General features: G+C 37.9%; 1 protein-coding gene across 9 annotated transcripts in view; it reads left to right on the top strand.

Moving 5' to 3' along the window:
- OPA1 (optic atrophy 1 (autosomal dominant)) overlaps positions 1 to 24,178 on the top strand; it is a 96,777-nt gene that overhangs the window by 66,725 nt on the left and 5,874 nt on the right. The gene's annotated exons all lie outside the window — the stretch shown is intronic.

The following is a 24,178-nucleotide window of genomic DNA, read 5'->3' as shown; positions in this document are numbered from 1 at the left end:
ACACACTGACATCTGTACTCCTAAATCATGTGTATATTTATATATTAAAACCTGAGTTGATACTGATGCTTCCCATTTTAACCCAGCTTACAGGATTTGTTCTAGTGTTCTCCCTTTCCTGATGGAAAATGGGCTTCTAGTATCCTTCATATATTTTCACATTTTGGTCAGTCCTCCTATACATAACCAAACTTGAATGAAGATATGTCCTTTTCGATTGCAGAAGTGTTCTTTTTCCCCAGCTTGGACTCTTAACACTACACACCAGGCCACTACATGGTGCCACACCCAGCATTGACACTTCTTTTACCTTGTCTGGGCTCTGACATCTGTGCCAGGTTGCTTTTCTTCATGGAGTCCTTTTTACTGAGCTCTGCCCTGACGCTTCGTGCCGGGTGCCTCCCCATCTCATCCTTCCCACCTGCTAGCCCCTGCCCGACCCCACAGATTCCCTCCTCACCTGAAGCCAGACCATGCCTTTGTGGAGATACTCTCTTTACCCTGCCTGTGCTTTGCCAGCCTGCACCAGGCCGCCCTCCTGCACAGACACTCTCCTCATTACTGGACCAGGCTACCAACAGCCCTGTATGAATCCACTGTAACCCAGGTCAGGCATTAACACCTACAGTAGGCTACCGCAGCTTCCCCTTCCCACCCTCCTAGCTTGGCCCTACTAATAATCACTTTGTCACTGTTCAGGGGGATATTTGGTTCTTTCTTGTAGGTTCCTAGCTTTAAGATAGGATTGCTGCCGGGCACGGCGGCTCACGCCTGTAATCCCAGCACTTTGGGAGGCCAAGGCGGGCAGATCACGAAGTCAGGAGATCGAGACCATCCTGGCTAACACGGTGAAACCCCATCTCTACTAAAAATACAAAAAATTAGCCTGGCGTGGTGGCGGCGCCTGTAGTCCCAGCTACTCGGGAGGCTGAGGCAGGAGAATGGCGCGAACCTGGGAGGCGGAGCTTGCAGTGAGCCGAAATCCCGCCACTGCACTCCAGCCTGGGCTATGAGGGAGACTGTCTCAAAAAAAAAAAGATAGGATTGCCTACTAAAATTCACTTAGATCTTTGAGAACTCAAGGAAATCAGTGAAACATTATTGTTATTAAATAAAAATAAAATACCTCTAGTTGGTTCCTCTGTTTGAGCCTGTCTTGTTATAAGTTTCCCTTATTTCAGCTTCGTGTAACCAAGTATTTTTTTCTTTCAATTTTTTTCTTTCAATTTGCTGTCTTACTAGTTTTCTGATATCTAAAAGGAAAAAAAGCAGATACTATTAAGAAATTAGAAGTTCTGCAAATTTAAAAGCAGTTTCTACGCTGGACTGTAGGGTTACAATACCATCCATAGGAACATCCTGAAGAAACCAGGCAGGGCTCTTCTGTTTTATACCCTGTGCTTGCACAGGGTGCTCTCCCCTTGGCATCAGCCCTTGTGGCCTCATTCTCTCCCTCTAGTAATAACCTAAGGTCTGCAGTGCTTTCTCCTTTCCTTTTCTTTCTTCCTTTAAATATTCTTTTGAAACATTTTAACTTTTATTTTCATTTTCTGTCACTTTTGGTTTTTTTCATGCCACCTTGGCAGTAAAGTTTGTGCTAACGTAGAAGATTAGTGCTCAAATCTGAATTGCCATTTACTACTAGCTGTGTCATTCTCGGCAGGGAATCTCCCAGAGCTTTAGCTTCTTTATTTGTAAAATGACTTATAGTGGTTATTTCTCAGGATTGTTAGAATTACTTCAGCAAACATTTGCAAGTCCCTGGTTCATAATTGCATGCTGAATTAGCATTGTTACAGGAAGAGGTATGTCATTGTCACAGTGTATACAAATATATTTCTTATATATCCCTCATGATATAATTATCATGACAGTGAAACAATTCAATGACTTTTACCAGCATAACACATTTTTTAAGTGATTGAAAAATCGTAAGCATCTTTTCTTATGTTTTTAATAGAGGCTTTGCAACACCATCACTCTCTGCTCCCAATTTGATTATTTAAAAAAAGTGGATTACTAACTCAGAGAGGTACACGGTCAAGCCAAGTTTTATGTTCTACTGGTGGTTCTCCTGAGAAAGCAGTTATATAACTCCCTTGGAATGGTTTACTACTTTTGTACATATAAAATTGTGATGGTGTTAATGTACCAAATAATGTCCTTGGAAGCAAGGGTTTTGCCAGTGACTCAGCTCCATCAGCAACCCTCAAGGAGATGAGCCATGACTTTGTCCATTAGTTGGAAAAGAGTCTGCAGAGTGCCTTTTCCTTATTGTTTATCTTTGGTCTGGCACTTGGGAATATGGCCATGGATACTTCAGCCAGCCAGAAAACTTTCAAAATTTAAGTTATTAACGTATTATAAGGATCAAAATTTCTAGTACAACCTGTTCAATTAGAACATAGTATGTTGATTAATTGGATTTGGAGAAAGGGAGGCAATCAAGTTTTTATTACAGTTTCAACATGTTGCAAAATATTATATAGATTGTTAAAATGTTGATGCATTCATATATTTTTTGCCAGTTTTAAGCTGGTACGATTTTAAATCGTTTTCTCACTTTGGAGACTCACTAACTGCCCTTTTTTTATTTTTTTATTTTTTGAGATAGAGTGTCGCTGTGTCACCCAGGCTGGAGTGCAGTGGCACAATCTCGGCTCACTGCAAGCTCCGCCTCCCGGGTTCAGGCCATTCTCCTGCCGCAGCCTCCCGAATAGCTGGGACTACAGGCGCCCGCCACCACACCCAGCTAATTTTTTGTGTGTTTTAAGTAGAGACAGGGTTTCACCATGTTAGCCAGGATGGTCTCGATCTCCTGACCTTGTGATCTGCCTGCCTCGGCCTCCTAAAGTTCTGGGATGACAGGCGTGAGCCATTGCACCCGCCCCTGACTGCCCTTTAAGATGAGTACATAAGTAGGAGTAATACATTTTTCTTTCACATCCTGAAGGAGATATACTGTGTTCACTATTGAAATGAAACCATAAAGCTAGAGTTAGGAAGAGTGAAGAAATGAAAAAGGAGCTTACATGATTTTTGTCTCAGGAGAGGCTCTTCTAGGAAGGAGGCTCTTCGAGGATTCTTTGGAGATACGGTGGATTCCATAGCTGGAACAGGGAAAGGACAAGATGAGCCTGTGGGTGTAGAAAGGAAGGGAGTGCTTGAAAGATGATGAGGCGATGTCAGCAAGTCACAGAAACCCTCTGAAGCAGGCTCCAGTTGGCCAGGCCGGGGATAGTTTGGGCCCCAAAATAATGACAGTAACAAATTTTAACTCACTGAATGAAATAGGAATCCATACATTGGTAATTATGTAAATAAGGGAATAAAACTAGTAATGCAAAAAGTGATGTATATGTCATCGCACAAAATATGTTCACAGAACATATGTACTAATTAAAAGAGGGAAAAGAGTAACTTTACAGTGGAGAGGCCTGGCAATCATCACTTGAAGCAAGTGGTCAGAGTTAGTACTATCAGTAATGGTCAAATCAAAACCATACACCATCCTCTAAAATGCAAGGAGACTCCTGCAGTACTTCTAGTATATTCTTACCAAAGATGTAGAACTTAAATTTGGTCATAGCAATACATGAGACAAACCCAAGTTAAAGCACAGTCTGCAAAATAACTGGCCTGCAGTCTTCAAATGCATAAAGATGATGAAAGACAAGGAAAGAGTGAAGAACTGCTCGAGTTGGAAGAGACTTAAAACTAAATGCAATGTGTGATCCTAGATTGGATCTTTTTGCTGTAAGGACGTTAACGGGCCAGTTAGTAAATTTGAAGGGGATCTGAGGGTTCCATTGTAGTAGTATATCAGTGTTAATTTTTAAATTTTGATTGTTAAGTTGGGATTATTTAGGAAAATACCCTTATTCATAGCGAATACACAGTAGGATATTTGGGGATGATAACACATGATTACAACAAATGTTTCAGGAAAAATGTGTTCTTTGTAGTGGTCTTGCAACTTTTCTGTAAGTCTGAGATTGTTTTCGCATAAAAGGTTAAATGTTTAATTTTGTTTTTTTAACTGATAATGGATTAGGATCATGTGAAAGTACTTTAGAGAAAACAAGACTTTTGAAAACATCATCTGTGAAGACGTTGAAAGACTGAGTTACCTCATGGATAATTTAATAGGATATGCAGCTGATTTTTCCACCTTAATTTCTTGTTTGCAGTATCTACCCATACTTAGAATTGTCTGGTCTTAAAATATGCCCATTAGGACTTTCATGAAATTCTTTTGATTTTTGTAGAAAGTTCAGTTTCAGAGGATTTTGTAAATAGATATTTAAGTTTTGTGTCAACTTAGATAAAATCTATTTGGATTCCCAGTATAAATTTTAGTAATGTGTCCAATCTGTTTATTGAAATAGACTACAACTTTAGAATACTTTCTTTAGAGACATGAAGATTGGTATGTTATGGCTCAATTCAAAGTTGTTCTTTCTATTATGATCTATTTTATGATTCATAAAATCTATCTTATGTTTGTCATAAGTGGAATTTGTTTTCTGCCGCATTCTACCTCAGCAACTAAGTATCTGGGCACCCGTAACAATTGGTAGTAGTGTTTGCTTTGCTACTGAGCCAAGTTTCACCAGTACAGTGGGTAATTATGTTATTGTTCTATGAACATTATATCTGCTGTTTACTAGGTTATTGTGAGGTTTTGGACCTTCATAGAAATTGCTTGGAACTGTTGTTCACTAAAGCCTGTTATACTTTTTATTCTCTGTGCATGTAATCAGAGACTCATTGATAACTGACACATTCAAGGGGCATTACTGATCGTTTAGATTGCTCTAAGACCTAAGAGGTCTTGGCCGGGCGTGGTGGTACATGCCTGTAATCCCAGCACTGTGGGAGGCTGAGGCGAGTGGATCACCTGAGGTCAGGAGTTTGAAACCAGCTTGGCCAATATGGAGAAACCCCATCTCTACTAAAAATACAAAAATTAGCTGGGCGTGGTGGTGGACGCCTGTAATTCCAGCTACTCTGAGGCTGAGACAGGGGAATCGCCTGAACCCGGGAGACGGAGGTTGCAATGAGCCGAGATCACACCATTGCACTCCAGCCTGGGTAACAGAGAGAGACTCCATCTCAGAAAAAAAAAAATCGAAAGTCTTTTGTCCTTATTTTAAAATAAATTCCTTTTGATTTTGTGTAAAAACTTGAAACTGTTTCTGAATGTAAAGTAACATTTGAATACTTTTCTTGTGCCAGATTATTAGGTTAAATGCTTTATGTGATTTTCATTTGATTCTCACAGCTTTTGAGTTAGGTAGTTATTTTTCTCATTTTACAGATGAAATGGAGGGTTAGAAACCCATAGGTAGTAGATGCTAAAGCTGAGATTTGGACCTGGGTCTTTTAACTTTTAACTACTGGGTCTATTAAAATAATCTGGGAGGAAGGAAGAACCTCAGGCCTTTGGAAAATATGATTACATAAAATTGTCCTTTATATTGAGAAGCTTCCATAGTTACCAGTGTCCTTCACAGGGTTGATCAGAAAGACGTACATATTAGTGATGATGATAATGGTGAAGATAATCATTATTACCACAGGTACTTCTTATAATGTAAGCATCTTTGGATTTTAAACTTTCAAATTCTATGAAAACTTTAATAGAACATCTGAGTAAATGAACAGTACAGTGTGCATGAAACCACTAAGCAAACTAAGGGAAGTTAATTTTCTTTATATGATTTGTTAACATATCTCTAGATACACTTTATCAGATTCCACCATGGGTAAGTAGTGCCTAAGTTGCCCCATATTTAGAGTTTTTCAATGAGGTTGTGTTCCTACGTAGAATCCTAAAGTTCAGCTATAACAGATATATTCATAAAGTCTATAGAATCTTTAATTGAGCATAATGGTGGCTGTTATTTTAAGTTGAGGCTTTTTGTTGAGCTGGATTGAAAGTGCAACTTATTAGAAGTTGCAGTGTATTTCTTCCTGTTTCTGGTTCTTTCTGTGAGCAGAAGATACACTTTAGTAGACCGAACACTTCAGAGCTGTATCTCATTTACCAAGAAAACGTGGAAACAGTGGTAAATTCCTTCACTTGGCCTACCATTGTACAGGCCTATTTTAATGGTATAGTTTGCTATCCTTTATGTTAAAAGCAGTATAGCTTAAAGAGGCTGGTAAATTGGAATTTTCCAATATCCTCAGCTTTTTTTCCTCCTGCAGTTAATTTGCTCTGCCGACTCCCTACGCGAGGTGGCAACAGCTGGCCCTTTGACTGGAGCTTGGGGGGATTAGAGAGTAGGGATCGCAGCAGCGTGCTCGGCCTCTTGCCTCTGTTGACTGTTCTTTATTGTTTGATGCCTGAGCATCTCCCAGACAGCAAGCAATTGTTTCTCGAAACTTAAAGTTTGTTTCTCTTGGGGGTAGACAATGCTGTTGGGGCTTGTCTTTGTGTTTCTTCACTTTCCCAGTCTCCTCTTATCCTCCATCCTATGCTTTCTCTTGATAATTAGAAAGGAGCAAAGATACCACCTTTTTATTTAGGTCTGCGTGAGATTCTAAAATTTGAAATATAGGCTATAGATGGAAGTTTCTTTTTTCAGTAAACCACCTTGGTAACAAATCATGTTTTAAATGAAAACTTTGTTCTTCATAATATCATTTAGTGAGAGAAAACAAATGCATTAGTGCATTTTTGAAATTATGGTACTAAAAGGGAGCAGCAGCAAGGTGACCTAATACTGCCATTTTAAAAGCTAAGATTAGAAATGTATCATAACTGCTTAAACCTAAAAAGGTCCTTTCACTGACTCCAAAATATAATTCTAATTTATAGGATAGTTATAAGAAATATCTATGCCATGTGGAAACTTGAATAAAAAGTAGTCAGAACATAGCTAAATAGAACCCTGAGGTAGGCAGAATGATTTTATTCTTCACATTTAGAAAAGAAAACGTCAGTTAACCCTGGAACTTAATTTCTACTAGTGACTTCACATTCCGACACTTCTCCCATACCTGCCACATACCCTTGAGCGTTGTTACTCATGAGAATATTTTCTGTGAAGTAGTATGAGATGGAAATTTTCCTAGGAATATTATTGTACTCGGAATTTGGAACTGAAAATTGTAGAAAGGGGAAGTGATGTGTTTAAAACTGTTTGCGGAGGTGGGGCTCTGCCATGTGTATGTTGACAAAGCCGCACAGGTGATTCTTGCCATCTCTCATTACTGTCTACCCACCTGCCCCTGAGCTGGCACTCCAGAGAGTTCTTTCAGTGCATAGCAAGATAATTTCTCATGCTATTAATTGGGATAAAATTGACAATATATTTATTTGTAGAGTCTGAGAGATGATGTCACTTTGGAAAATTTGGTGAGCAATTTGAACTGCATCTGCACTAGTATGTTCTTTTTGTTTCTGTAGACTTAACCAAAGAAAATGAATTTTAAAGGAAGAGAGGGTGACACCAAGTTGTAGAATTCTAGATACATAGGTTCAGAGGAGATTTTTTTTTTTTTTTAAGGAAAAAAAAAAAAAAACACCCAATCAAAAAGAATAGAGCAGGGTATCCCAGAGAGAACACATGAACTAATCATCCCGGCAGTATCGTTCATATCTCAGTACTGTTGCTATGTTTCCTTGGCTCACAATACCATTTCATTTCTCCTGGCTTTTAACACATCTCGAGGCAACCTTTTCCCTTTCTTTTTATGCACTTCTCTCACTATGCGTCTTCTATGTCATCATCACTTCAACCTAACCCAGTATTTTTCTCCTACTTACTTATTTACCTTCCTTTAGTGACTAAAAACCTTGCTCAGATACTGCCAGTGTTGTTTAATTGAGCAGAATAGAGACTTCTCACTATAGGCAACTGTAAATCAATGAAAATAACCATTTAAAGAAGAAAAACATTTTCATGTCTATCATGGTTGATCCCTTCTGCCAAAGTGATTTGGTTCATTCATAAATTCCCCATACCTTATGTGTTGCATATTGTACTGTACATGTTTACTGAATGTTCGATTGTGATCTTGTAATACAGACTGTTCATTAGCCCGCTTCTCTTGACTTAAAAAGTTGAGGAGAACTAACTCTTTTCATCCTAAGGAAACTTTCTTCTACTCTGTCTTGCCAGGAAGTTACTGCTCTTTTCTCTTATAGGGCAGCTTGCATCTGTGGTATTCACTCCTGTTGCTCCCACTCCTCCCATCTTGCAGTCTGACTTTCATCTATATCAAAACCACTTATTGATGGACCACCAATGATTTCCTAATGCCAGTCTACCCAGTTCACCAGGAAACTTCAATAACTCTTTATGTTTATTAGGAATTTTTAAGTTTATTGGAATACATTCAAGTACTTTTTGGAATGATTATATGATATAGAAATGTGTATGTTTGAAAGACAGAAACATTGATTTTTTTTTTCCTCTTCACTGCAGAATAAACAACATACTTGTTTTATGGTAGCAATACTTGAATTCTTTAAGGCATCTTTTCATAAACGTGGCAATTTTAAAAATCTGGCCTTCGTAAAATAATTTTTTTATAGTAAGACGATTAACACGTTAAAGCAACTAGGGAAGATAGTGAAGAATTATTTTTACCTTGAGTCTGTATAAATGAAGTAGGCTCTGCTTTGTGTTGGAACAGAACAAACAAACAAACCTGAGTTGATACAAAGATAAAGTAATCCTCAGGGAAAGTCCTCTGTGTTCAGGAAGTAGTTATTTACACACCAAATTCCCTGTGACAACGCCTGAGTAGTGTGATTTCCAGGTTATTGATGAGAAAATCGAGACTCAAAATGGGTCTTTTAGAATGGCCATTTTTCATGGCCTAAGTCTGTCTTAAAGAGTCACCATTGAAGAATACTGATAAATTAGTAAGAGAGTAAAAGAACATTTTCTTTTCTATAATATTATACATGCTGGTGGTAATCAACACTTTACTAGCAAGTATGTTCTTTTGCCTTAAACTCAGGTTTTAACTGATTAAGAATAAAGACAAGAATGTTCTCTACAATAATGTATGGATTGAATTTGCCATTTATCATTTTAAAGTAGGTTTCATTTATATACTATTGTGAAAATACTCTTATGTATCCAAAAGGCCAATGCACAGATTTTTTTTCTTTTTCTTCTTTCTTGAGAAAGAGTGTCACTCGCTGCCCAGGCTAGAGTGCAGTGGTGTGATCATGGCTCACTGCAGCCTTGAACTCCTGGGCTCGAGTGATCTAATACCTTTAAAGTTGGGAATAAACTTTATCTTAAGCGTTTTTATTTTAAAATTGTTATGTTTTTGCATATTCAATAGAAAAAGTAGAATGTAGTAATTGAAAACCTAATCACAAAACAATTCATTGGACTATGCAACATTATATAAAAAATAAAATTAAACAAGATATGAAATCTTAAGAGATTGGTGGATCGATGCACATGAAACTAGTAACCTCTGTCAAGCACAATTCTCCAGGTAGTTGGAGAAATTAGTTAAATGTGAAGAGAATTTTAATTTTTCACTATTTTGTACATTTCTAAACTGTGTCTCCCATAGCCCTCCTCCCCCGGAGAGCACGATTCAGAATTACCTTTGAAATGTTATAGTCTTAATTATCCTATTCTTGGAATGACGAAGCTATTACATGATGTGCTGTATCTTAAAAGTAACAGATATTTTCCCAAGTAACCTATTGCTGGTTGTGATGCCAAGAGACATTTCATGGGACCACAGGGTCGTTGTTCATCATGATACCATCCGCAGTGGTTGGGGGATTCACAGTGAATTCTCGTGTCCTGTAACTATGCATCATGGATCTGTCATCTGAAAATAAATCAGAATCTTTATTAAACTCAGTTTGCACACTTGTACCACCCATTTAAGATTCTTTCATTGTTACCTCGTATGTACAGAATGTTTCATTTTAATTTCTCTTAGAACAGCTCACTCATCTATTCTGTAGTTTCAATATTCTGAGCAGTGGAAGTTTGCTTTGGTAACTTCAGTTAGATCTCTTTTCTGGGCCAAGCATTAAAGCCTTTGTATCTTCACTCTCTCCTTTTGTCGGCACTGCTTCACCGTCTGTGGCGTATGCACAGATCTGTCTGTACACTGGTCTTTACCAAAGTACACTACTGGAATTTGAGGGTTTTTTTTTTTTTAACATCCTTTTTATTATGACAGAGCTAGTGTTTATGCATTGTGGGAAATTAGAAACTATAGATGGCAAAATTTTAAAAAATAATTGCCACTACCCAGAGTGTAGCACTGTAGTTTAAGACAATTTTGAATGTGGTCCTAGGGACATAATTTCTGGACACATTTTTCATGAAGAGGTCTCAGGTTGGCTTCTTACACCCACACATCTTCAGCTCATTGTCATTGCCCCTATTTTTAATTTCTCATCGCTCAGTGGGCTAAATTTTTCTTCATTGTCTTCATATAAACTTATTTCAGAAATATTCATTAAGAGGAATAAGCAGCATTAGTAAAAATGAAACCTGTGGTACCAGTTACTTTTATAGTTCATAGCAGGTACTGAAAATCACTGTCCTTTGAACAGTAATCCCATACCTGTATTTAGTACCTGGCCTTCCCGTATGTGCTTGTGTATTCATTATATCTCCTTTCTTTCTTCAAAGATGCTCAAGTCATTCTCATCTTAAAGCTAGTGGGTTAAACCTTCCATGCACTCTAGTAGCTACTGTGAGCTCTAATCTCTATTACAAAAGTTAGCTCTTTGAGTCTCACTTCTACTGAAACTGTTTTTTTCCCAAGATTACTGAAAATTTAAGAGAAAATAATGACCCAGGCATGCATTCAGGACTAGAAAATACTTCCATGTACAGAAAACCAAACACCACATGTTCTCACTCATACGTGGGAATTGAACATTGAGAACACATGGACACAGAGGGGCACAACATACACCAGGGTGTGTTGGGGCGTGGGGGGTGAGGGGAGGGAACTTAGAGGACTTAGGTGCAGCAAACCATCATGGCACACGTATACCTGTGTAACAAACCTGCACATTCTGCACATAGATCCCGCTTTTGTTTTTGTTTTTGTTTTTTAAGAAGAAATAAAGGGGAAAAAAAAGATTTCAAAACTTAAGAAAAAAGAAAGAAAGAAAGAAAAGACTTCCTTGTAACTGCATCATTTGGTACTTTGGAGTCCATATCCTACTTGAAACTCTAGGATCTGGCCCTCACATTTATATAGTGCTTTACAGTTTACAAAACTTCTGCTTGTCCATGTGTGTCTTGTAAAGTCTTATGAGGCTTGTAAGGCATTATATGCCCATTGTTCAGATAGAGAAATTAACATTCATTGATGTAAATGGTTAAGCCAATTACATAAATATTTATGGCAAAGCTGGGGCTAATCGTATGTGTTACAGATAGGACTTTTTTAAGAATTGTTTAGGTATTCTGTTCATCATTAATCTTTGGGTTTGTGTTTGTGGTAACCATAGACAACCAAGTTCATATAATTTGGCTTCTTTTTTTATGTGATTTTTAATATGTGTTAAGGATCTATAACAATGAATTTGCCTCCTAAAGAGGTACATAATGTTTTCATTCCTCAAAAAAGATAATTCTAAGTTTATAAATCTATGTATACTCAGTGCCAGTTTGTTCTTTTCAATAGAAAAGAAATTGTGACTTAAAGGTGATTTTCTAATTTAATTTAATATGTGAAATTAGTTTAGAAGTTGTTTTTATTTTTCTGAGCCTGATTCTCACTCAGTTATGATAAACAGCACCTCTGTAAAATAAACTCAATGATAAACCAAGAACTTCGGAAATCGGCCTAACATGAATACCTGTTCTTCTTGTGCTAACTTTCATAATACTTTATCCTAATACACCATTTTTTTAAGAGATGGAACTTGTATTTTATTTTTGCTTTCACCTCACCTAATTCATAATTTTATTAAAACCTACAATTTTTAATTTCATTTTTTAGTACATTTTTAGTTTGGTTTGTAAATCAGAATTACATTCTCTGATCTTATACTTTCTTTTACTTTTAAAATTACAGTGATGAACTGACTGTTTAAGAATCATTCTCATGATTCATTCGTCTGTTTTGCCTCCTTTTTAAAGCTTCAGCACTGAAGGTCTTTTGACAAACCAATATTTATAACAGTTTGACAGCAGGATGAGGAACAGCATTTGTCTTTGTAACAGCTTGAAGAAAGACCCTTTCCAGGACCCAGTCATGCAGTTACAATCTTGACCTCTTTCTTATGCTGGGAACATGCATACAGCAGCACCTCCCATGTGTTTTCTTGTCCCATTGACTGTCCATTCACTTCCCATCTGTTTTGCAGTCTTAAAGGAACAGAAGGGGCCCTCTTATAAATCTGTCTTTGCAGGTGATAAATGATGCCTATCTCTTTAAGGGCTTCCTGGGTGGTTTTCCTTTTCTTAGAACATTTCTGCTTTCCTCCTAAGTAAATTCAGGGAAAAATATAATTTTAGAAATAAGAGAAAAAGAAAAACAAGATGAATTTTTTAAAGCATTTTTAATTGACTAAGAATATTTTACTGATCTTTTTTAGTCTTCCCAAGTAATAATGCCTAAATCATATTTTTTTAAATGTATTATCGACATTTAAATTTTTATCAGGCAGCAAAATGAATGTATTCATTTTGAAATAATGGAACTTTTTTTTGAGAAAAAGCAATGTATCATTAATGAGTTAACATATGAAATAACTTTTTAAGTTTTTTGTCATAATTTAAGTGTGGAGCATCTTATGTATTGGATACAAAAATAAAATATTTCAGAGTAAATCATTGTAATCTTATGGTAAAATCTATTCATTTTTTACATTTAAAAAGATAATCATAAATTCCATAAACATTTATGCTTTTACTTCTGTTGCTGAAAATAAGTATTATAGGAATAGATATTGATATCATTGGGTTTGCTAAGAATTCAGCAGAAATAAAAATAATTTACTTTTTCTCCCATGCAGAAATTATTTATGCAAGGTTTTATGTAACAGATATTGTCCCTCCGTGGCCCTGCAGAATGTTCTTAAATTACTGATTTAAAAACTATTACCAATATAAAATGACCACTTTTAGAATATTGTGTTGTATTATTTGAATCAGCTGGCTAATAATATATCTTCTATAGACTAGCTTGTTCGTTTATTAATTATCCAAAAGGAAGTTGAGGCAACTTACATATATCCTATGCAAAAGATAAAACTACTTAAGTGAAAACTTTGAGTTGAAGGAAAAGGAAAATCCAGGCAAGTGAAATAAAGTAAAATATAAGATAGAATTGATGCCCCCTCAAAATGCATGCTCAAGGCTTCTACATACAGGCAGACCTCATTTTGTTGCATGTCACTTTATTGCACTTCACAGTTACTGCATTTTTAACAATAGAAGTTTTGTGGCAACCCTGTACTGAATAAGCCTGTTGGCACTATTTTCCCAACAGCATGTGCTTACCTCATGTCGCTATCACATTTTGATAATTCTTGCAGTATTTCGAGTTTTTCCATTATTATTCTATCGGTCATGGTGAACTATCATCAGTGATCTTTGATGTTTGTATTGTAGCTGTTTTGGGTACCACTAACTGTGCCTATATTAGTCAGTGAACTTAATCAGTACATACGTGTATTCTGGCTGTTCCACCAACTAGACATTCCCTGTCTCTCTCCTCCTCTTCAGGGCCTCCCTATTCCCCAGGACACAACACTGTTGAAATTTGGCCAGCTAATAACCCTGCAATGGCCTCTACGTGTTCGGCTGAAAGAAAGGGTGCCGTATCTCACTTTAAATCAAAAGCTAGAAATGATTACGCTTAGTAAAGGAGGCTTGTTGAAAGCCAAAATGGGCCATTAGCCAAACTGTGAATGCAAAAGAAAAGTTATTGAAGGAAATTAAAAGTGTTATTCCCGTGAACACACAAGTGATAAAGCAGAACAGCCCTTTTTGCAGAAAGTTTTACTGGTCTGGATAGAAGATCAAACCAGCCATAACATTCCCTTAAGCTAAAACCTAATCCAGAACAAGTCCCTAACTCTATTCAATTCTCTGAAAGCTGAGAGAGGTAGGAAGCTGCAGAATAAAGTTTGAAGCTAGCAAAGGTTGATTCATAAGGTTTAAGAGGAAAAAAGCCATTTCTGCAACATAAAAGTACAAGGTGCTGATGTAGCAGCTGCAGCAAGTTATCAAGAAGATCTAACTAAAATAATTGATGAAGGTGGTTATGCTAAACAACAGATTCTTGATGCAGATGAAATAGCCGTCTATTGGAAGAAGATGCCATCTAGTAGTTTAATAGCTAGAGAGAAGTCAATGCCAGGCTTCAAGGCTTCAAAGGAGAGACTGTGCCTCCTATTGGGTGGTAATGCAGCAGGTGACTTTAAGTTGAAGCCAACCCAAAGAATTTACCATTCTGAAAATCCTAGGTCCCTTAAGGGTTATGCTAAGTCTACCCTGCTTGTTCTCTAAAGGTGGAACAAAAAGCCTGGATGACAGCACATCTGTTTACAGCATGGTTTACTGAATATTATAACTCTTGAGACCTGCTCAGAAAAGTTTTCTTTCAAAATATTACTGCTCATTGACAATGCATCTGGTCAAGCAAGGGTTCTGAGGGAGATGTACAAGGAGATTAATGTTGTTTTTGTGCCTGCTAGCACAACACCCATTCTGCAGCCCATGGATCAAGGAACACTTTCAACCTTGAAGCCTTATTATTTTAAAAATACATTTCTTAGGCCGGGCGCGGTGGCTCAAGCCTGTAATCCCAGCACTTTGGGAGGCTGAGACGGGCAGATCACGAGGTCGGGAGATCGAGACCATCCTGGCTAACACGGTGAAACCCCGTCTCTACTAAAAAATACAAAAAATTAGCCGGGCGAGGTGGCGGGCGCCTGTAGTCCCAGCTACTGGGGAGGCTGAGGCAGGAGAATGGCGCGAACCCGGGAGGCGGAGCTTGCAGTGAGCTGAGATCCGGCCACTGCACTCCAGCCCGGGCGACAGAGCGAGACTCCATCTCAAAAAAAAAAAAAAAATACATTTCTTAAGGCCCTAGCTGCCATAGATAGTGATACCTCTGAAGGATTTAGGAAAAAAAAAAAGGAAAAGCTTCTGGAAAGGACTCACCATTTTAGATGCTGTTAAGACCATTCAGGATTCATGGGTGGAGGTCAAAATGTCACCATTAACAGTTTGGAAGAAGTTGATTCCAACCCTCGTGGATGACTTTGAAGAGTTTGAGACTTAAGAGGAGGAAGTAACTGCAGATATGGTAGAGACAGCAATAGAACTAGAATTAGTTCTCTTGTAATATGATAAAACTTGAACAGATGAAAAGTTGCTTTTTATGGACAAGCAAAGAAAGTGTTTTCTTCTTCCTTTTTTTTTTTTTTTTTGGCAGTCTCAGTTTGAAGAAAGTGTTTTTTGAGATGGAATCTGTTCTGGTGAAGATGCTGTGAACATTGTTGAAATGGCAGTAAAGAATTTAGAATATTACATAAACTTACTAGATAAAGCAGCTGCAGGGTTTGAGAAGATTGTCTCCCAATTTTTAAAGAAGAAAAATTTGGGTAAAATTTACCCAAAATTACCTATTGTGGATAAAATGCTATCAGACAGCATCACATGCTACTGTGAAATCTTTCATGAAAGGAAGAATCAATCAGTGCAGCAAACTACAATTGTTATCTTATTTTAAGAAATTGGCATAGCCACCCTAACCTGCAACAACCACCACCCTGATCAGTCATCAGGGCCAGACCCTCCACCAGCAAAAAGATTATGACTCACTGAAGGCTCAGATGATCCTTAGCATTTGTTAGCGATAAAGTATTTTTAAATAAGGTACGTACATTGTCTTTTTAGACATAATGCTATTACACACTTAATATATTACAGTATGCTGTAAACGTAACTTAAATGCACTGGAAAACCAAAACACCTTATGCGACTCCCTTTATTGTGATACACGCTTTATTGTGGTACACGCTTTATTGTGGTAGTCTAGAACCAAACTTGCGTATCTCCGAAGTATGCCGGTACTCTGCTGGGAAGATGCAAATGTAGCCCTCAGTTTCCTGGTGGCTGGCAGATACAAAATGGAAAGCAGAGAGGTCATTAACATCATTCATGGTGGCCATCAGACAGCAACACAGCAGTTGCTTAGGAGAAGCATAGGTCTTCTTGGTACACACAACTGAGAGAAATTTCCCTTAAAGTGGACCCTGAGTTAGATGATATAATGAATCTAATGGCTACGTATAATCAGCAATATCCTGGGGCCCTTTATTGTAATGTTTCTCACGCAGGCTAACATACGCAGTTCTAGGGAAAAAATGATGCTGTCCAAACATACAGCTATTTGGTTTGGCTTATCTAAGGATAAAATACCTAGTATCCAGAGAAATAGATGAACTTACATCCTCCATACGGTCTCCCATAAATATTATTTGTTTTTGCAGCTGATCCTTTAATAAGTATCAGGTAGCCAGAAGTTCAAGATTTTACACTCATTGACATTGACGGGCACCTGGAATGGTACTACTTTTTTTTTTTTTTTTGGAACATCTCGCTCTGTCACCCAGGCTGGAGTGCAGTGGTGTGATCTTGGCTCACTGTAACCTCCACCTCCTGGATTCAGGTGATTTTCCTGCCTCAGCCTCCCAAGTAGCTGGGATTACAGGTGCCCACCACCACACCCGGCTAATTTTTGTATTTTTAGTAGAGATGGGGTTTCGCCATGTTGGCCAGGCTGCTCTCGAACTCCTGAGCTCATGTGATCTGCCTGCCTCGGCCTTCCAAAGTGCTGGGATTACAGGCGTGAGCCACTGTGCCCAGCCAAGTACTACTTTTTTTATTAGTTAAGTCGGAGCCATAATCATCATAACTGAGCTGAAATTAGGATTGCCATCCACTTAAGAAAATTGAGTGGTCTAACAAGGATAAAAGCCTAAGTATAAGGCTAATTCATGTTCATACTGAAACCTTTTGGGGAATAGGCCTAAAATACATAGAAAGTATTTGAAGAGGTTTTAATTGTACTAGCTAAAGGGAGCCTGGTAGAAATGCTTGTGTTATAAGAGTTTATTTTTTAAAAAGCTGAATTTATGTGACCAGGCACGGTGGCTCACGCCTGTAATCCCAGCACTTTGGGAGACCGAGGCGGGTGGATCACGAGGTCAAGAGTTCAAGATCAGCCTGGCCAATATGGTGAAACCCCATCACTACTAAAAATACAAAAAAATTAGCCAGACGTGGTGACACATGCGTGTGGTCCCAGCTACTCGGGAGGCTGAGGCAGAAGAATTGTTTGTACCCGGGAGGCAGAGGTTGCGGTGAGCCGAGATCATGCCACTGCACTCCAGCCCGGGCAACAGAGCGAGACTCCATCTCAAAAAAAAAAAAGAGCTGAATTTATCAACAAATTGCTATGGAGCTTTTTATATATTCAGCATGCTGTAATTTACCTCACAGACTTTCTTAAGGCTACTTTCTTTCTAAATTATACTTTATGGGGTCACAAAATAGCAAATCTTTAATAATCACCTTTAGTGATTAAGTATTGTTTAAGTCAGACCACTCAACTATGAATGCATAAATATTCATGGACATCTATTACATAGCAAGCAGTGCTATGCTGGGCCGAGTGATGTTAAATAACAGACTTTTTGGTAAGTAGAGAATTTATACAAGCAGTCCTTGCTGTTCTCCACATTAATGCTTAGAAAAAATACGTTATAAAAATGATCTTTCCAAAATGAATTATGAAGCCCCGTGAGAATGATATGGCAATTTGTGGTTACATGTTTTACTAGAGGGTTAATATCAAATAAATAAAAAGATACTAAGGAATAAACAAAAAAAAATTAAAGATGCAGTTATATAATGAATTAGAACAATACATTTTAATCATAAGTTTTAAATTAGTGTGGACTTTGAATTCTCCTGGACAAATTCCTTCATTTTATAGATAAAGCTGGGACTGTGGCTTACCTAGTTATAAAGTTAATGGCAAATACCACATTGTCATATATTTTAAGTGATACACATTACATGTTCTCTGCTTTATAAAAATCATATAAAATGACTGCCCCGTAGATTAGTAAAGGTGTTAGACTAAGGAGTCTTAAAACATTTTTTCATCGAATGTTTCTTCCATTATTTGGAATTAACATGAAGTCCATGTTACAGAAGATTTTGTCTACAACAGTGCAGTTACATTCTTCGCATTAGAAATACAACCACCAGCTAGAGTTCCTAATCAGTATAAGGAAGTAGTTGTTAGGAGAGGGGATGTGCTTCTAGTCCAAATGAAGATTTCCATTTTGAGTTTTTGAAGTAATGGAACTAACCCAGCCTTTACAGGCCCCAGAAATCTGGGAACCTCAGCTTTCGAAGTACTGTACCAGTCCTTAACAGTCTTCCTGGACGTGTGATTGGATGCCTCCTTCTGTAACATGCAGGAGTATTCTGTTTGTCTTCATTGAGTGTTTAAAAATAATCATGCCTATTTTAAAGAAAAAATCTACAGAACTAAGATTCAGAAGATAAGTGCTAGATTTAGTCATATACCTTTGTCTATCTCTTTGGTTCAACCTTTCATCAACTGTAAAAGACGCACATTTTTTCTTGTGCTAAATCTAAGAATTTAACTGTAGTTTTGAGAATCTTGAGTGTAGTCTCTTGTTCACCTTTTTTTCCTTTTCTTATTTCCCCCACACCCTAGATTCACTTAAATACTGAACTTCTAAAGGGCAAGTTAATAGTGTAGTTGTTTAATAAAAAGCAAACCTTTTCATGAATAATATATATTACATAATAAAAGGTGTTCCTTTACTTTTCAGGACTGTAGTGAATAGCTTTTTACAGTAGAATCTAAGTAGAATACACTTAGAGGGTGTCTTAAAGCTTAACATAAAGTGCTTATGCAGCATGTTATAAAACAGTTCTATTAAGGTACATTTGGATCTTTGGGTGTGTGGTTTGCTTAAAGTACACTGCATTAGTAAGTTGGCAGCTTGCTTTCTTTAAAAACATCAAAAGTTTTAAAAGGTTTATTTCAGGGCATGTGTTAGTGTTTTGTGTGTGGTTCTTTGTTCCTGTTCTAAACTGTTATTAACCACTGAAGTGAACCTTCTCCCGGGTTTGGCCTTTTGGTATTCACAGTGTATTCAAAACCTAATTACAGATTAGTCTATATTTGAGACTTTAGAGCAAGTATCAGAAGACCCAAAAAGAAAATGAGAGTAGCAGTATCATTTCATGTTGAGATAAAGAGACCCAAAACATGAATGGGCGTCAAGTCATCTGAAGAGAAGAAAAAAGAGAAGGAACTTCATTCACTGAGACGGTTTATGAGTTGGGGATTATGGGAATATTCATGACTCAATCAAGAAGCACAGTGAATTGATGTTTGAAATAGCTCATCTTTTAAGTAAACATTGGATAAATGCAAAGTAGACTCAGTATTCACTACACGTAGAAATAGCTATTTCGGTATAACAGAAATAGCAGTTTGTTAATCCCTTCCTGAGTTGGTTTAATTTACCAAGTAAATCACAAATTTTATTCTTTATTTGTGAATATTTAATTCAAATATTTAATGGAAATATGAGTTTGCTTTATAATTACTCATGCTGATCCATACACATATTTCTGAGAGAATGCAATTTCTAATGGTGAAATAGTTACAATAATATTTTTGAAATTTGAATGCACTGTGATATGGAAGCATTAATTTGAAGGATCGGAAAGTAGGAAGTTTTTGTTGCCAACCTTCAACTTCATTGTTTATGGATAACTTGGCTTTCTGTGCAGCCAGATGGCACAGTTATTATACAGACATTCTTGGAAACTTATGTCAAAATTTAAAATGAATGAATTTATGAGAAATAATTCTGCGTATTATTTGTAATATAGCTTTCTTGGAAAGCAAGAAATCAGAATGTAGTTTCTAAAGCTTCAAGTGAGTATGTATACATAGTCAGCATCTTTCAGCCTTGATAATAAGATGCAACCATTCAGGTGAAGGGGTTTTTTTCCCACTTGTGGTGTTGGACCTGGGTATCCTGTTCTATGTTGCTTGTCTGGTTCAGGTGGGAGCCACCAGCTTTCCTTGACCTTCATTATCTGTGTGTGTCTTGCCTCCCATTCCCAGGCTTGCTGTAGCTCTTCTGATCCTGTCTTCCTCCCGCTCGATCACTAGTGTAGTATTCATGAAGCCAGCTAAGTTCGTTTTTCCCTTTGGAAACCACAGCCCTTATTTTCTGTGCCATATTTTGGGCAACTTCATTTATCATTGATGGAGCATATGCAGTGATAGGGCCTTGTTCTGGACACAGAAGGCGCTGAGCAGTTGTGGTCCCATCTTGTATTGTTCTCCAAGGGCTTCTCCAAATGTGTGTAGATTTAGTCTCCTCAAGAGGGCACAATTTTCATCAGAATATGATGGCATATTGTGTACTGTTTGGTCATCCTTAGGCATAGACTACTTAGGAGGTGTCAGTAACTATTTTGTTCCCTGATTTTTACTGAAATGCGTCTTTTTTTTTTTTTTTTTTTTGAGACGGAGTCTCGCTATGTCACCAAGCTGGAGTGCAGTGGTGTGATCTCGGCTCACTGCAACCTCCACCTCCGGGGTTCAAGTGATTCTCCCTGAAATGTATCTTATTTTAAGTCAAAGGTAATACTTAAAACAAGACCAAATAACAGCATTTGCTTTGTCACTATGAGCTTTGCTTTGTTATTATGAGTTAACATATGGTAGCAGACTGGGTGTAGTAGCTCACGCCCTGTAATTCTAGCAGTTTGTGAAGCCAAGTGGGGAGGATTGCTTGAGGCCCAGACTTCGAGACCAGCCTGGGCGACATAGTGAGACCCCCATCTTGACAAAAAAAAATTAACAAATTAGCCAGGTGTGGTGCTGCATGCCTGTGGTCCCACCTACTGGGGAGACTGAGACGGGAGAATCACTCGAGCCTAGGAGGTCAAGGCTGTAGTGAGCTGTGTTTGCAGCACTCCTGGGTGACGGTGCAAGACTCTGTGTCAGACAAACATGGTAGCAGATGTAGTGTGTGTTTCTTAATCAGAGAAGTGTAGACAAGGCTAACTCTCCAGGCTTTAATGTCCTCATATTTAGTAATGATACCTGCAAGGCTGTATGAGAACCAAATGAAATGCCAAATTTGGAAATACATGGTAGATACATCATAGCCTTAGAATGAGAGAGTAAAGCCAGGGATGCTCCTCAAAGGCAGGGCATCCTGTGTGTCCTCATATCCTGTGTGTCCTCATATCCAGAAGCCGGGGATGCTCCTCAAAGGCAGGGCATCCTGTGTGTGTCCTCATATCCTGTGTGTCCTCATATCCTGTGTGTCCTCATATCCTGTGTGTCCTCATGTCCAGAAGCCGGGAATGCTCCTCAAAGGCAGGGCATCGTGTGTGTCCTCATATCCAAAAGCCGGGGATGCTCCTCAAAGGCAGGGCATCGTGTGTGTCCTCATATCCAAGTGCATTGTGAAAGTGAAAGAACAAAGAAAAAAATGTTTTCCAGTTAATGTTTAAAGGATACATTGATCATAATTGCGCTTTTAACACTCACCTCCAGTCTCCCCCACCCCGTCCGCACTCCTGCCCCCGTTACTGCCTGGTAACTTAGGTAAGTGTCCATTGTCATTCCTGAGGTTTCAAGGCATGGTAGCACTGTGTCCTGATATTCTAATCGTAAATACTTAAGGGAAATTTGGCATTTTTTCATTTTGTGGTTTTCATATTAAAGTACATTAAATAGTCTTTGTGCTTTCATTTAGGAAAAAAAACTGCTTACCTGTTAATTTTAGAAAAATCTGATTTTCATTTAGACCTTACAGAGTGAGACACCCGCATCAGAGTGGCTCTTGGTGTCTTTCAATCCAATTGGATCTTGCTCTGTATAGTCTCTTGTAGGGAGTAAGGCTGCTGTACCGCCTCCCTGCAGTAGTCCATCCAGCTTAGGATGGGGGTCACCAGTGAGGCAAAAGGATGGGTAGACCTGGCCATGCACTGCCCTGTTGTTCTCCAATCATGTATCAAATGGAGTTGGACTTCTTCTCTTCATACAGTATAGCATTCCCAAGTAGAAATATTTCTCAGTGAAATGTGGAGAGAAGCACCTGTTTGAGATTCCCATGTGTTGTGTAAGTTAGATGATTTTTTTTTTAAAAGACCGCATTCATTTCCAGAATTCTAGGTAACAATTTAGAAAATGTCTTTCTCCTAACCCCCCCAGTTTTTAAAAATCCTTCAACTGATGAACTGATGTGAAACTTTCTTACATTCACTGAAAAAAACAAAAATAGGTTAAGCTGTTTCTAAGCAACTAAATGAATTAATTTTAAAACTAAGAATGTGGCCTTATTTTGGGAAAGCAAGAAAGTTTACTGGTTTGTCTGCTGTTTAACAGATGGAAGTGAGCCCACCAGAAAATTGAGACTCAACTTTTAAGAGATGGGTTAGGATTTTTTTTTAAGTTTTTCTAGTTTAATTTTATATATAAGGAGTTAATGCTGCCTTCATAATAACTATTATATTTTCTCAATACATAGTTTCAGTAAAACAATTGGACTTTCCCTTCCCCTCCCCCCACAGATTTTATATCAGTCTGAATCTAATACCTAGAATGAGAAGTACTTCAGCCAGGCATAGTGGCACTCACCCGTAGTCTCAGCTACTCAGGAGGCTGAGGCAGCAGGATCCATTGAGCTCAGGAGTCTGAATCTAGCCTGGGCAACATAGCAAGACCTACAAGTTTTAAATTACTGGAAAAATAATATGGAAAGAATAAATTACTGATAAAAGAATATGAAAATGTTATATTCTTTATATCCAACCATGGTAGGCTTTTTTGAGTTCCTGCAATGCTAATAAGAATTCATAAAAAGGACAATTCTTCATTTTCTTGGGTACTCATCACTAATGCTGCCTTGCTGGTAAAAAGGAATACTTATATCTTCAATTGCAGATTGTTTACTTTTAAATATAAAAGATATAAATGTCAAATATTAAATGCATTTTACATGGTTTTCCTACATAAAGTAGAATGCTTGCCACTTTTGCCTCTAGGTCGCTCACTTTGATCCAGCCAACTCACCTTAATTGATAATTTCCACTAATATGTTAAATTACATTAAAAGGACAAAAATATTTATCATGCTTACTATAACCTATGTTTTAAAATAGAAACCAGGCACAGTGGCTCACACCTGTAATCCCAGGACTTTGGGAGGCTGAGGCAGGAGGATCACTTGAGCCCAGTTCAGGACCAGCCTGAGCAACAAAGTGAGACTCTGTTTGTAAAACAAAATTAAAAATAAAAACCTAGCCAGGCGTGGTGGCACCTGCCTGTGGTCTTAGCTACAGGCGAGGCCAAGGCAGGAGAATCACTTGAGCCCAGGAGGTTGAGGCTGCAGTAAGCCCTGTTAGCGCCACTGCACTCCAACCTGGGCGACAGAGTAGGACCCCCGTCTCAAAATATAAAATAAAATAGGAGGTGCATGACTAAGTTAGCAATGAAGTAGTATAGATGATGACTTTTCCGCTTTTAATAGGGGATTGGCGTGTACTGTGAACAGTTGACATTTGTGGAGGAAATCTACATTTCAGAGACAGATAAACTTTTCTTATTTATAGCTGGCAAAGTACTTTTTTGTGTGTGTTTTTACAGAATCATTGCACTTCTCATATTTGTTGCAAGCATCTCCCACAGCTTCCCTTGTCTTTTAATTTAGGACATATAAATAAAAGTATACATTTCAATATGGCCATATTGATGGATCTTTTCCTTTATAACTCTTACTACTTTATACTTAAGAAGTCATTTCCCTGGCTAAGGCCACCTCTGCTTTCTTTTAGTTTTTTAAAATGGTGTCATTGCTGTATATTTTCCTGTGACCCAGACATTTCTAACTGTGGGTTCTTGATTGGGCTTCAGAGAATCTGAGAATTCCTTAAAATTCTCCACATAATTGTACATGTACTTAATACATGCTGTTTTCCATGTTAAGAGTTCACAGTTTTTATTAGATCCTCAAAGGGGTTAGTCTCTCCTCCCACTTCCAAAATATGTCTGAGACCTACTGCTATAATCCATGTGGACTTTATTTGGATAAAAGGTGGTATGGTGAGACTCAGTT

This window comes from Colobus angolensis, unplaced genomic scaffold (assembly GCF_000951035.1).
Source record: "Colobus angolensis palliatus isolate OR3802 unplaced genomic scaffold, Cang.pa_1.0 Scaffold54, whole genome shotgun sequence".
NCBI classification, from domain to species: Eukaryota; Metazoa; Chordata; class Mammalia; order Primates; family Cercopithecidae; genus Colobus; species Colobus angolensis.
This window is presented reverse-complemented; position numbering and strand designations above follow the sequence as displayed.